A 13,647-nucleotide genomic window follows, 5' to 3' on the forward strand; every position below is an offset into this window, starting at 1 on the left:
TTTCGCCCCCGCGTTTAGACACCTATCAATTTGGTTCACAAGCTATCAAATGAGATCAATCTCATTATTTATCAAATACCCCAATTTGGAGCCCTAGGTTTGTACCAATAGCAAACCACCAATAAATCCCTAAATTCTAGCTTAAAGCATCAACTAATCATGCTAGGGTTCCATTTGACCCATTTCTAAAGCTAGAAATCCAAAACCCTAGGTTCTACCATTGTTAGGGTTCAAGAGCTTACCTCTTAAGCTACACCAAAGAGGATAGGAGAGGGAGGTGAAGGTGTCCAAGGCCTTCTCCTAGATCTCCTTCTTCTTCTCCATTTTTCTTTCCTTCTTTTTTTTCCTCCTCTTCTTCTCCTTCTACCTTGCTCAAGAGAGGGAGAGACATAAAGAGTTTAGTGAGAGAGAGAGAATGTGAGAGTGAGGGTGAGAATGAGAAAGAGGAGAAGGCTCAGCCCCTCTATACCCCTCAACTCATGGCATTTTGCATAAAAACCCCTCTACTTTGCTTCTCTCAACCTGCCCTGCCTAGACAATTTTCGCGCAGAGGGACCGGTCGATCAACGAGAGGACCTGTCCCCGAGAGCAATTCCCCGCAACACATGTACGGGAATCGGTCCTTGCTCGATAGACCGGTTGCATCGAGCGCCTGCCGCAACCCTCAGCTACGGGAACCGGTCCCTGGTGGAGGGACCGGTCCTCGAGAGCAGTTTTGCGCAGATCTCCCCTCTGCCAGAATTCATGCTTGCGGGAACTAGTCCCCGCCGCCAGGGACCAGTCCCCGAGAGCAGAATCTGCCAAGTGCAGATTTTGCATCATTTGCTCTCGCAGACTCGACTCTAAAGCACTTTTTGTATTTTGGACATCTTTAGCTCCTCCGAAGCCTACCCACTCGACAATTAGCCGATCCTGGACGAAGTCCAACTCTCGGATTTCGAGAATTCATTTCCTTACAGACAGACAGGGGAGATGCTGTCCGTTCGGCGTCTGTTGACGTGACCCGAACCCGACCAAATTGGCGGGGATTGGGGCGTGACATTTGGGGTCCTGCTCCTATTTCTACACGTATTGGTAATCGATACTATGTGATCTTTTGGATGACTATTCTCGTTTTACCTGAATATATTTCATGAACAACCGGTCTGAACTATTGCAAATATATAAAAATTTTACAGTTATGATTCAAAATCAATTTGGTACAAATATTAAAATATTTCGTTCAGACTCTGGTGGTAAATATCTCTTCTGAATTCAGACAAATTGTTGCAAGTCAAGGCACCTTACCTCAGCTTTCTTGCCCATAGGCTCATAAGCAAAAAGGGTTGCTGAAAGAAAGCATCGTCATATCATGGACACTGCTCGGTCTCTTCTTTTTTATGGTTCTGTTCCTTCAATTTTGGACCGATGCTGTCAATACAGCTATTTACTTAATCAACATTATGCCTTCTAGTGTTGTTTCAGGTGTCTTTCCTAGTGCGTGGTTGTTTGCCAAGCCTCCTTCATATGATCACCTGCGAGTCTTCGGTTGCACTTGTCTTGTTTTGCTACCTCCTCACGAACGAAATAAATTGTCTCCTAAATCTGCTATTTGTATCTTTCTAGGGTATAGTCTTGAGCGTAAAGGGTATCACTGCTATGATCCTAACACGAGACGTCTTCGAATTTCTCGTGATGTGATTTTCTTTGAGCATCTTCTCTATTATGCCCAACCCGCACAAGCCACTGCAATTTCTCCCTCTACCCATATCGATTTTTTTCTTTTTATATAATTCTTTTCCAGTGTATTCCTCTTCCCATGAGAACTCTATCTCTCCTAATACCTCTCTTGCAGATGAAAGTGAAGTTCATGCCTCTCATGATGGTCCTTCCGTCGAAGCTCCATCCGACAAATCTCCGACATCCGTGCGTCGCTATCCCCTTTGAGAGCGCCAGCCCAAAAGGTTCTTTGGTTGTGTTACCTCACATTCTCTTTCTCTGCATTTTCATACCTTTCTTGCTAACCATCCATACTCACCCGGAACCACGAACATACCGCCAAAGTGCGACCATTCTTGAGTGGCAAGATGCTATGTCTGAAGAACTTAAGGCTCTCAACCACACCGGTACCTGGAAGCTTGTTCCCCTTCCTCCAGGAAAGGTTTCAATCAGTTACAAATGGATCTACAAAGTTAAGACAAAGTCTGATGGTTCTATTGATCGCTCTAAGAGTCGCTTAGTTGCTCACGGCTTTACTCAAGAGTATGGCATCGATTACGAGGGGACATTTGCTCCGGTTGCTAAAATGACATTCGTTCGCGTTCTTATCACTGTTGCTGCCTCTCGTGGTTGGCTGTTATATCAACTTGATGTTAAAACTGCTTTTTTACATGGTGATCTTCACGAAGAAGTTTACATGCAACCACCTCCTAGCCTTAATCATCCGCCTGGTCATGTCTACTTACTTCGCAAGGCGTTGTATGGTCTTAAACAAGCTCCTCGCGCTTGGTTTGAGAAGTTCTCGGCTGCCGTTATCTCTGCTGGTTTTCGTTAGAGTGAGAATGACCATGCATTTATTACTGTTTTACTTCTCTACGTTGATGATATGATTATCACTGGTGATGATCCCGATTTTATACATTTTACCAAATCTTTCTTTCAACGTCAATTTGAAATGAAGGATCTCGGGCTCCGCCATTATTTTCTAGGTATTGAAGTAGCCTACGATTCTAAAGGCTATCTACTATCTCAACGGAAGTACACAGTGTATCTCATCTCTTGTGCTGGTCTTACTGACAATAACACAGTAAATACTCCAATGCATGTCACGCCCCGCCCCGAATCCACTACCAATTTGGCACGGTTCGGGCACGCCGGACGGACCGCCGAACGGACAGCACCTCTCCTGTCCGCCCAAGGCCAAGCAACCAGATCACGTACAAGAATTTGCCCAGGAGAATAAATTCAATATATACATGATCGACTAAGGCACACAAGTGCCAAGTAACTAAGAGCAAGAACCACAAGTGGATGTACAAGTGTATAAAGAGAGACAGTCTAACTATTACAACCATTCAACATTTACATCATTGAATATATTACATTTCCACCTTCCAAAATCTAAATACATGTTTTCCTCAAAATATATAGGTAGCTCTCCAATATCTATCCAAAATATCATCTAGTACACGAGGGTACTCTAATAAATAAAAGGAAAAGCTACTAACTAAGCTCACTTAGGGTGCTAAGCCCTTGCCGCGGTCCCCGCTCGACTCGCCTCTGTGTGTACCTGTACCCCAAAACCACACGGGGTGAGAACTATATAAATATAGTTCCCAGTGGGTTCGGCCGCCAACGCTGCTGGTTTTCCCACTAGGTCTAAGCTGGCACAGATAGAGAGATAGATAGATATACGTAGAAAATGAACTGCAACTACTCTATCATGCCATCAATGATAATAATGGATGCAACAACTACTATCATGCTAGTATCATGTCATGAGTATATAAAGGTGCATAGTAATGTAAACTACAACATACACTATGTCTACTCAAGGCAATAATGCAAGTCTACTATACATTTCATGTTTATTACCCAATTTACTTGGTTAACCCGTAGGTTAAACCCTCGACTCACTCTCAATCTCATAGGTGAGGAGAAACTGCACTCGCACACCGAGACCGTCTGCGGGACAACTACGTCTGCCCCTAGTGAAGTACTCCGGAGACTCGTGCCTCGGTGGAGCGACCACCGACAAGCAAAAACAGACTAGTTAGTATGATCCAATCCTCACAAAAGGATACCCTGTCTACTAGGGTCAATGTGCCTCTGCTGCACAATCATGATATATAATCCATGTCGGGACTTCTACTATCCCTAAGTTCATGTCAAGTTTACTACACTAGACTCGATGCCACTCATTCGATCATTGTAGTAAGTTTTCTACTAGTTGACATGCCACTCGTTCAAATTTAGTGTTTCTACTACACTAGTTCAATGCCACTCTACTAGACTATGTCCAAGTTCGGCTCTCTATGCCGCTATAGGATTCTATGTCACAAGACCCAATCCTCATGCTATCCTAGTCCACGTATCAAGCTCACCCCGCTACACTACTAAGTAAGCATGCAAGGAAATGGAAATGTACAATTACTATATCCTATAGCACAATATGATCAATATAAATACTTAGACATAAAAAGAAACCCGGATGTTTCGAGACGACACCCTCCACCTCTTGGTGATGTCTTGAAGCTACGATTCCGTTTCCAAGATTTTTGGAAGCTTTCGCCGCGTGCTGTGGCAATCTGTACCCTAGCGGCTTAGATCTTCGATATCTCCGCGTACACTCGTCGGATTGCCGAACCGAGCGCACCGTTGTGTCGAAATACCTACCAATTAGGTTAGATGATGGTCAAATGAGATCAATCCTTTACTTTTCCAAAAACCCTCTTTTGGTGCCCTAGGGTTAGCATCAAGCTAAACCCATCTCAAAACCCTAGATTCTAGCTCCAATCCTACCATTCATTGTGCTAGGAATCCATTTGATCCCATCCAAAGAGCTAAAACCCAAAAACCCTAAATTCATAAGCTAGGGTTGGAAGCTTACATCTAGGTTAGCTTAAAAGAGAGAGAAGAGGATGAGGGCGAAGTCCAAAAGCTTGCTTTTGTTGGTCTCCTTCTTCTTCTCCTTCCCTTTCTTCCTTCTTTTCCTTCTCTTTTCCTTTTCTTCTTCTTCTTCTTCTTTCCCTTCTATAGAGAGAGAGAGAGCAAGAGAGTGTGAGGGGGAGAGAGAGTAGAATGAGAGAGTGAGAGGGAGAGAGGGGCTAATAAGCCCTCTAATGTAACAATATCCCAGCAGCCCCCTCCACTTTTCATCCTATGCACTGCCCCTCACTGGGCATTCTGCGCCCAGAGGGACCGGTCTCCCCGACTTGGGACCGGTCCCCGAGAGCTTCAGCTCGGGTCACGCGTTCGGGTACCGGTCTCTCCCAGAGAGACCGATCCTCGGGAGACCGGTTCCTTCCTGAGAGACCGGTTCCCGAGAACTGGGATTTCAGGACTTAGCCATATTTTGGCTTTTCTCGCTGGTCTCGCGTTCGGGGACCGGTCCCTCACTGCCAGGGACCGGTTGCCTCAAGCAACCCCGCAACTCCCACTGATGGGACCGGTCCCTCCCTGCCAAGGACCGGTCCCCGAGAGCAGTTTTGCTCTAGTGCAGGTTTTGCACTATTTGCTCTCGTGGACTCGTTTCCAATGCACTTTTGGTGATTATGATATCTTTGGCTTTTCCAAAGCTCACCAATACGACCCTTGGTCGATTCTGGATGAAGTCTAATCCTCGTATTTCGAGAATTCACTTCCTCACATCCTCCCCTCCTAAAAAGGAGTTTCGTCCTCGAAACGAATTTACTATTTTAATCAACTCCTACCTCATTGCATTTCTGTAAAGAGATGAGGATAGTGCGCTTTCATCGTTTCCTCGAGTTCCCACGTGGCCTCACGATCGTCGTGACCGGTCCAACGAATCTTCACATAGGAAATTTCATGATTTCTCAATTTCCGCACTTCTCGAGCAATGATCATCGCCGGGAACTCTTCATAGCTTAAATCCTCTTGTAGATCCGGCGGTTCATAGTACATCACGTGCTCGGGATCGTGGATATACTTGCGAAGGTTAGAAACGTTGAATACATCATGCACACCCGCGAGCTTCGGCGGTAATGCAAGTCGGTATGCTACCGCTCCAACACGTTCCAACGCCTCGAAAGGTCCGATATATCGGGGACTTAGCTTTCCCCGCACTCCGAAGCGCTTCACACCTCTCATAGGTGAAACCTTCAAGAAAACGCGGTCACCCACCGCGAATTCCAAATCTCTACGGCGTTTGTCAGAATAGCTCTTTTGCCTCGACTGTGCCGTAAGTAGTCTCTCGCGAGCGAGATAGACCTTCTCTTCTGCCTCCCGCAATACGTCTGGGCCCAATGCCGCATGCTCACCCACATCGCTCCAACATATAGGAGATCCGCACTTCCGTCCATATAGGACCTCGAACGGTGCCATCCCAATGCTAGCTTGATAACTGTTATTGTAGGCGAACTTGGCAATCCTCAAATGGTTTGCCCAACTACTCTTGTAGTCAATGACACACGCCCGCAACATATCCTCCAGAATCTGTATAGTCCTTTCTGACTGTCCGTCTGTCTGAGGATGAAACGCGGTGCTGAAATCGAGCCGTGTGCCAAGTGCTTCCTGCAGGCTTTTCCAAAAGTGCGAAGTAAAACGGGGGTCTCGATCTGACACGATCGACTTCGGAATCCCGTGCAACCTCACAACTTCATCCAAGTATACCTGCGCCAACTTGTCGCCCGACCAGGTGGTGTGAATCGGTAGAAAGTGTGCCGACTTGGTCATACGATCCACAATCACCCAGATCGCGTCGTGGCCACCCGTCAAACGGGGCAATCCGACCACGAAGTCCATCGCTATATTCTCCCATTTCCAAACGGGAATAGGTAAACTTTGGAGCTTTCCCGCTGAAAATCGGCGCTCAGCCTTCACTTGCTGGCATATTAAACATTGCGCTACATAGCGCCCAATATCCGCTTTCATGCCCGGCCACCAGTACTGCATCTTCAGATCACGGTACATCTTGGTGCCGCCCGGGTGAATGCTATAAGGAGTCCGATGTGCTTCTTGTAAGATCAACTTCCGGGCCTCCTCGTTTTTCGGTACGCACCATCGGTTCCGAAATCGAAGCGCACCCTCGGCGTCTATATTGAAATCACCGCCGTGTCCACTTTCGATGTCTCGCCGCACTTTTTGGAGGTTAGGGTCTGCAGGTTGCAAACTCTTGATCTGCTCCAACAAGGTCGGTTGGACAACGAGAGCCGTAAGCATAGACGGAATTTCCGGAGCTACCACCTCTAGATCCAATCATTCCATCTCTCTCCATAGTGGTTCTTGACGTGTGACTAACATAGCAAGATTCTCCACTGACTTCCTGCTAAGCGCTTCGGCCACCACGTTTGCTTTTCCGGGGTGGTATAGGATTGTAACATCGAAATCCTTTAGCAACTCAAACCACCGCCGCTGCCGCATATTAAGCTCTTTCTGTGTGAAAAGGTACTTCAGACTTTTGTGGTCCGTGTATATCTCGCAACGCGCGCCATACAGGTAGTGCCTCCATAGCTTGAGGGCAAACACTACGGCGGCCAACTCTAAGTCATGGACAGGGTAGTTCTTCTCATAGCTTTTCAATTGACGGGACGCATAAGCGATCACCTTCCCGCCTTGCATCAGAACACACCCTAAGCCCGATTGTGACGCGTTGCTATACACCACAAAGTCTTCATCTTGCACCGGTAAGGCGAGCACCGGAGTCGAAGTTAATCTATCCTTCAACTCTTGAAAACTCCGGTTGCACTCGTCATTCCAAATGAACTTGGTGCCTTTTCGAGTCAGATGGGTAAGTGGACCCACGATCTTCGAGAATCCCTCCACGAACCGTCTATAATAACCCGCTAAACCTACAAAGCTTCGAACTTCCGTGACGTTAGTCGGGCGAGGCCAATCCTTGATCGCCTCCACTTTCCTCGGGTCAACAGATACTCCTCCCTCGGAAATGACATGCCCAAGAAATGCAACCTCTCGGAGCCAAAAGTTGCATTTCTTAAACTTAGCATATAGCTTCTCCTCCCGGAGGACTTAAAGCACTATTCTCAAATGCTCGGCATGTTCCTCGTCGCTACGCGAGTAGACTAAGATGTCGTCTATGAAGACCACGACAAATCGGTCCAAGTACTCCTTGAAGACACGGTTCATTAGATCCATGAACGCTGCCGGGACGTTAGTGAGCCCAAACGGCATGACCGTGAATTCATAGTGTCCGTACCGCGTGCGAAATGCGGTCTTTTGCACATCTTCCGGTTTGATCTTAAGTTGGTGATAACCGGACTGCAGATCGATCTTTGAATAAACCCGAGACCCTTGCAACTGATCAAACAGATCGTCAATTCTCGGCAACGGGTACTTATTCTTGATCGTGACCTTTTTCAACTCGCGATAGTCGACGTAGAGTTGAAACGATCCATCCTTCTTTCGCACAAATAGAACCGGGGCTCCCCACGGCGATACACTTGGCCGTATAAATCCTTTATCAAGGAGATCCAATAATTGAGCCCGCAATTCCTTCAATTCCGCCGGCGCCATCCGATACGGAGCCTTCGACACAGGCGCGGTTCCTGGAACCAAGTCTATCACGAACTCGATCTTCCGGTCTGGCGGCATTCCCGGCAACTCCGCGGAAAATACATCAGAAAATTCCTGAACCACGGATAGTTCCTCAAGTGCCGCAGTCGCCCTCTCGACTTCCACAACAGTCGCCAAGTAGGCCGTACAACCGCCGTTAATCAACTTCCTCGCCCTCGTCGCCGATACCATAGCGGCGAAGTGCGAGCTTCTATAGGCCCGGTAGACAAATTCCTCTTGTCCCGGTTCACGAAACGTAATCACTTTACTTCTACAGTGAATAGTTGCATAGTACTTCGAAAGCCAATCCATTCCTAGAATGACGTCGAAGTCTTTCAACTTCTTGAATACCAACATACGGATGGGCATTATCCAATCGCCCAACCGCACGGGACAAGACGAACACTCCATACGTACTAGAAAATCACGTCCGGGGCCCGATACTCTCCAAGTGCTTTTACTCTCTTGTAGTTCTATGTCATGCATGCGTGCAAATGACCTACTGATGAATGAATGCATAGCACCTGTATCAAACATAGCCCTAGAGCGAACTCCGTTAATTAAAACCATACCTGCGAGTACATGGCGATCCTCCGCCTCAGCAGGTTCCTCGGCTTGAGTTTGAGCGGCAAACACCCGCCCACTCAGAGCCGATCTCGTCGCCTCAGGTTGGCGTGGCACCATCGCACGTCCGGCCGATGACGCAGCAGGTGGGACTCCTCCATAATGCGCTGGGGTCGCCGGAGCCGACGCGACCAAAGGGGCAGGCGAAGCCCTCATTCGACAGTGGCGGCTGATATGGCCCGCCTGTCCACACGTGAAGCACTTTCCCTCCCGTTGATCACACATCCTCGGCTCGTGGTTCCCACCGCAGATTATGCACCGCTGCGGTCCGCGGCCCTTGGATTGCGTTCGCGGGTACTTCGGGGGCTTCCTTGGCCTCGATTGAGCTCCCGAGCTACTCTGAGCCCGCTTCTTGCCACCGTCCTTCTCGGACGCTTCTCGCTCCTCCCGGATGTGAGCGTTTCCTTGCTCCGACCACAACGCTCGATCGAGCACCTCCGCGAAGGTAGTGAGCTTCAGAATGTGCAACGCCCGGTAGATATCGGCCCGGAGCCCTCGCTCGAACCAATCGGCTCGATCCCTGTCATCCCGCACTACGTCGGGGACGCAGTCAATGATGTGAGAGAACTCCTGCTCATATTCCGCCACCGTGCGGCCACCTTGCTTCAACTTTCGAAATTGCTCTTGCTTCTTCTTCTCGCTATCGGGGAAGTAGTTGACATAGAACAATCCCCGAAATTCCTCCCACGTCATCGGCGGAAGGTCGGAAGCCCGGTTCCTCTTGATTCGCTTCCACCAAACCTTCGCCGTTTGCTCCAAACAATGAGTGGCGAGGTAGACCTTGTCCCTCTCTGAGGTGTAGAGGTCCTCGAACAAGGTCTCCGTCGAGTCCACCCATGACTCGACCATCCATGGCTCGACCTTCTCTCCCTCGAAGGTCGGTGGATTAAACCTTCGAAACTTCTCGAGAGCCGCAAGTGCGCGGTCCCTCTCCGCCTCCAATGCCGTCGTATCGGGTGCCGTAGAACCCGACGCCGCCAGAGGAACGCTCGCCGGCGGGGGACGTGCCGCCACCGGAACTGCCGCAATGCCCTCGCCCTCAGCCGCCGTAGGCGCACGAGCTGGAGGCGGGGGCGGATCACGGCCCTCAGTCGCAGCTGCAGTTGCCGCTGCAAAATGCCGCTCCATAAGCCCTTGGAGCTGCTCAAACCGACTCTCCTGGCGCTGTACAATGCCTGTTAATGCCGACACTTGCGCCCGTAACTCCCTCACTTCACTAGATCCGGCTTCCTCGGGCACCTCAGGAGATGGTGCCGGAACGGACCTACGCACGTAGCGTCTTGGGGACATTGTTCCTGCAACGCAACAACCGGGTTAGTCATCTAACCCACTTATCTCCGTCGCATACACTATATTACGCGACACAACTCCGCCATAAGCGGACGTACACATGTATTAGTCCTAACTCTTAGCGTCGTGTTGTCGGCCGCCAACACAACTCCGCGACCTTGGAACTAACACCGCTCGGATCCATCTCTAGCCACACTAGAGGTCTACACTCGATCCGACCTAATCGGATTCTTCCTCAACCGATATAGGTTTACGTTCCTCTCACGTACCTATACAACCCTAGGGTTCACCGTCCTAAGGTCTCTTAGGTCCATCCTAGACCCTCTCTTTACTTGCTCTTAATTGCTCTGATACCAACTTTCTTTTGTCATGCCCCGCCCCGAATCCACTACCAATTTGGCACGGTTCGGGCGCGCCGGACGGACCGCCGAACGGACAGCACCTCTCCTGTCCGCCCAAGGCCAAGCAACCAGATGATGTACAAGAATTTGCCCAGGAGAATAAATTCAATACATACATGATCGACTAAGGCACACAAGTACAAAGTAACTAAGAGCAAGAACCACAAGTGAATGTATAAGTGTATAAAGAGAGATAGTCTAACTATTACAACCATTCAATATTTACATCATTGAATATATTACATTTCCACCTTCCAAAATGTAAATATATGTTTTCCTCAAAATATATAGGTAGCTCTCCAATATCTATCCAAAACATCATCTAGTACACGAGGGTACTCTAATGCATAAAAGGAAAAGCTACTAACTAAGCTCACTTAAGGCGCTAAGCCCTTGCCGCGATCCTCGCTCGACTCACCTCTGTGTGTACCTGTACCCCAAAACCACACGGGGTGAGAACTATATAAATATAGTTCCCAGTGGGTTCGGCCGCCGACGCCGCCGGTTCTCCCACTAGGTCTAAGCTGGCACAGATAGAGAGATAGATAGATATACGTAGAAAATAAACTGCAACTACTCTATCATGCCATCAATGATAATAATGCATGCAACAACTACTATCATGCTAGTATCATGTCATGAGTATATAAAGGTGCATAGTAATGTAAACTACAACATACACTATGTCTACTCAAGGTAACTAGTTCAATGCCACTCTACTAGACTATGTCCAAGTTCGGCTCTCTATGCCGCTATAGGATTCTATGTCACAAGACCCAATCCTCATGCTATCCTAGTCCACGTGTCAAGCTCACCCCGCTACACTACTAAGTAAGCATGCAAGGAAATGGAAATGTACAATTACTATATCCTATAGCACAATATGATCAATATAAATACTTAGACATAAAAAGAAACCCGGATGTTTCGAGACGACACCCTCCACCTCTTAGTGATGTCTTGAAGCTACGATTCCGTTTCCAAGATTTTTGGAAGCTTTCGCCGCGTGCTGTGGCAATCTGTACCCTAGCGGCTTAGATCTTCGATATCTCCGCGTACACTCGTCGGATTGCCGAACCGAGCGCACCGTTGTGTCGAAATACCTACCAATTAGGTTAGAGGAGGGTCAAATGAGATCAATCCTTTACTTTTCCAAAAACCCTCTTTTGGTGCCCTAGGGTTAGCATCAAGCTAAACCCATCTCAAAACCCTAAATTCTTGCTCCAATCCTACTATTCATGGTGCTAGGGATCCATTTGATCCCATCCAAAGAGCTAAAACCCAAAAACCCTAAATTTCATAAGCTAGGGTTGGAAGCTTACCTCTAGGTTAGCTTAAAAGAGAGAGAAGAGGATGAGGGAGAAGTCCAAAAGCTTGCTTTTGTTGGTCTCCTTCTTCTTCTCCTTCCCTTTCTTCCTTCTTTTCCCTCTCTTTTCCTTTTCTTCTTCTTCTTCTTCTTTCCCTTCTAGAGAGAGAGAGAGCAAGAGAGTGTGAGGGAGAGAGAGAGAGTAGAATGAGAGAGTGAGAGGGAGAGAGGGGCTAATAAGCCCTCTAATGTAACAATATCCCAGCAGCCCCCTCCACTTTTCATCCTATGCACTGCCCCTCACTGGGCATTCTGCGCCCAGAGGGACCGGTCTCCCCGACTTGGGACCGGTCCCCGAGAGCTTCAGCTCGGGTCATGCGTTCGGGTACCGGTCTCTCCCAGAGAGACCGGTCCTCGGGACACCGGTTCCTTCCTGAGAGACCGGTTCCCGAGAACTGGGATTTCAGGACTTAGCCATTTTTTGGCTTTTCTCGCTGGGCTCGCGTTCGGGGACCGGTCCCTCACTGCCAGGGACCGGTTGCCTCAAGCAACCCCGCAACTCCCACTGATGGGACCGGTCCCTCCCTGCCAAGGACCGGTCCCCGAGAGCAGTTTTGCTCTAGTGCAGGTTTTGCACTATTTGCTCTCGTGGACTCGTTTCCAATGCACTTTTGGTGATTATGATATCTTTGGCTTTTCCAAAGCTCACCAACACGACCCTTGGTCGATTCTGGATGAAGTCTAATCCTCGTATTTCGAGAATTCACTTCCTCACAATGCAACTTCATCAAAAACTAACTCCTACCATGGGTGAGCCACTTTCAAATCCTACACGCTATTGGGAGTTAGTTGGAGCTCTTGTTTATCTCACCATCTCTCGTCCAGATATTGCTTATGCTGCCCACATAGTAAGCCAGTTTGTGCAGGAACCAACTTTTGTTCACTATGCTGCTGTTTTTCGCATTTTCCGCTATCTTCACGGCACTATTAACCAGAGTCTTTTCTTTTCTTCTACCTCGGAACTTGCACTCCGAGCTTATTCTGACGCTGATTGGGCTGGGGACCATACTGATCGTCGATCTACCACGAGTTATTGCATTTTTCTTGGTGACTAGCTTATTTCATGGCGAGCTAAGGAGCAGAATATTGTCTCCAAATCTAGTGTCGAAGCTGAGTATCGTACTATGTCTACTACAGCTTCTGAGATTGTTTGGCTTCGTCGTCTTCTTGGTGATATTGGCATTACTTGCTCTACTCTGACATCTCTGTATTGTGACAATCAAAGTGCAATCAAGATTGATAATAATCCGGTATTTCATGAATGCACTAAAAATATTGAAATTGATTGTCACTTCGTTCGACATCATTTTTTTAATGGCACACTTGCCTTACCTTTTATATCTTCTTATCTCCAGCTTGCCGACTTCTTCACAAAGTCTCATACCATACAACGACATTAATTTCTTTTATCCAAACTTTCGCTGCTTAACTCACCTTGAGTTTGCAGGGGGGTGTTACCATATATATTACATACCATATATATCTTATATATGTTGCCATATATATATTATATATATACCACCATTTATATTATATATGTTACTATGTATATTGCTTTCTTATTAAGATAGTAATATTTCTATATCCTTTTGATTATTTCTTTGTATAAAGGATACAATCCTGTACTTTCATGTGAAACATTTTTTTCTCTCGCTGTATAAGAGAATGGATTTAGATGAATAACATAGAGAAAATTTCTCAATTCTCTTGTTTCACTCCCCAAGTCAAATTTTAAAT

This window comes from Ananas comosus, linkage group 18 (genome assembly GCF_001540865.1).
Source record: "Ananas comosus cultivar F153 linkage group 18, ASM154086v1, whole genome shotgun sequence".
NCBI lineage: Eukaryota > Viridiplantae > Streptophyta > Magnoliopsida > Poales > Bromeliaceae > Ananas > Ananas comosus.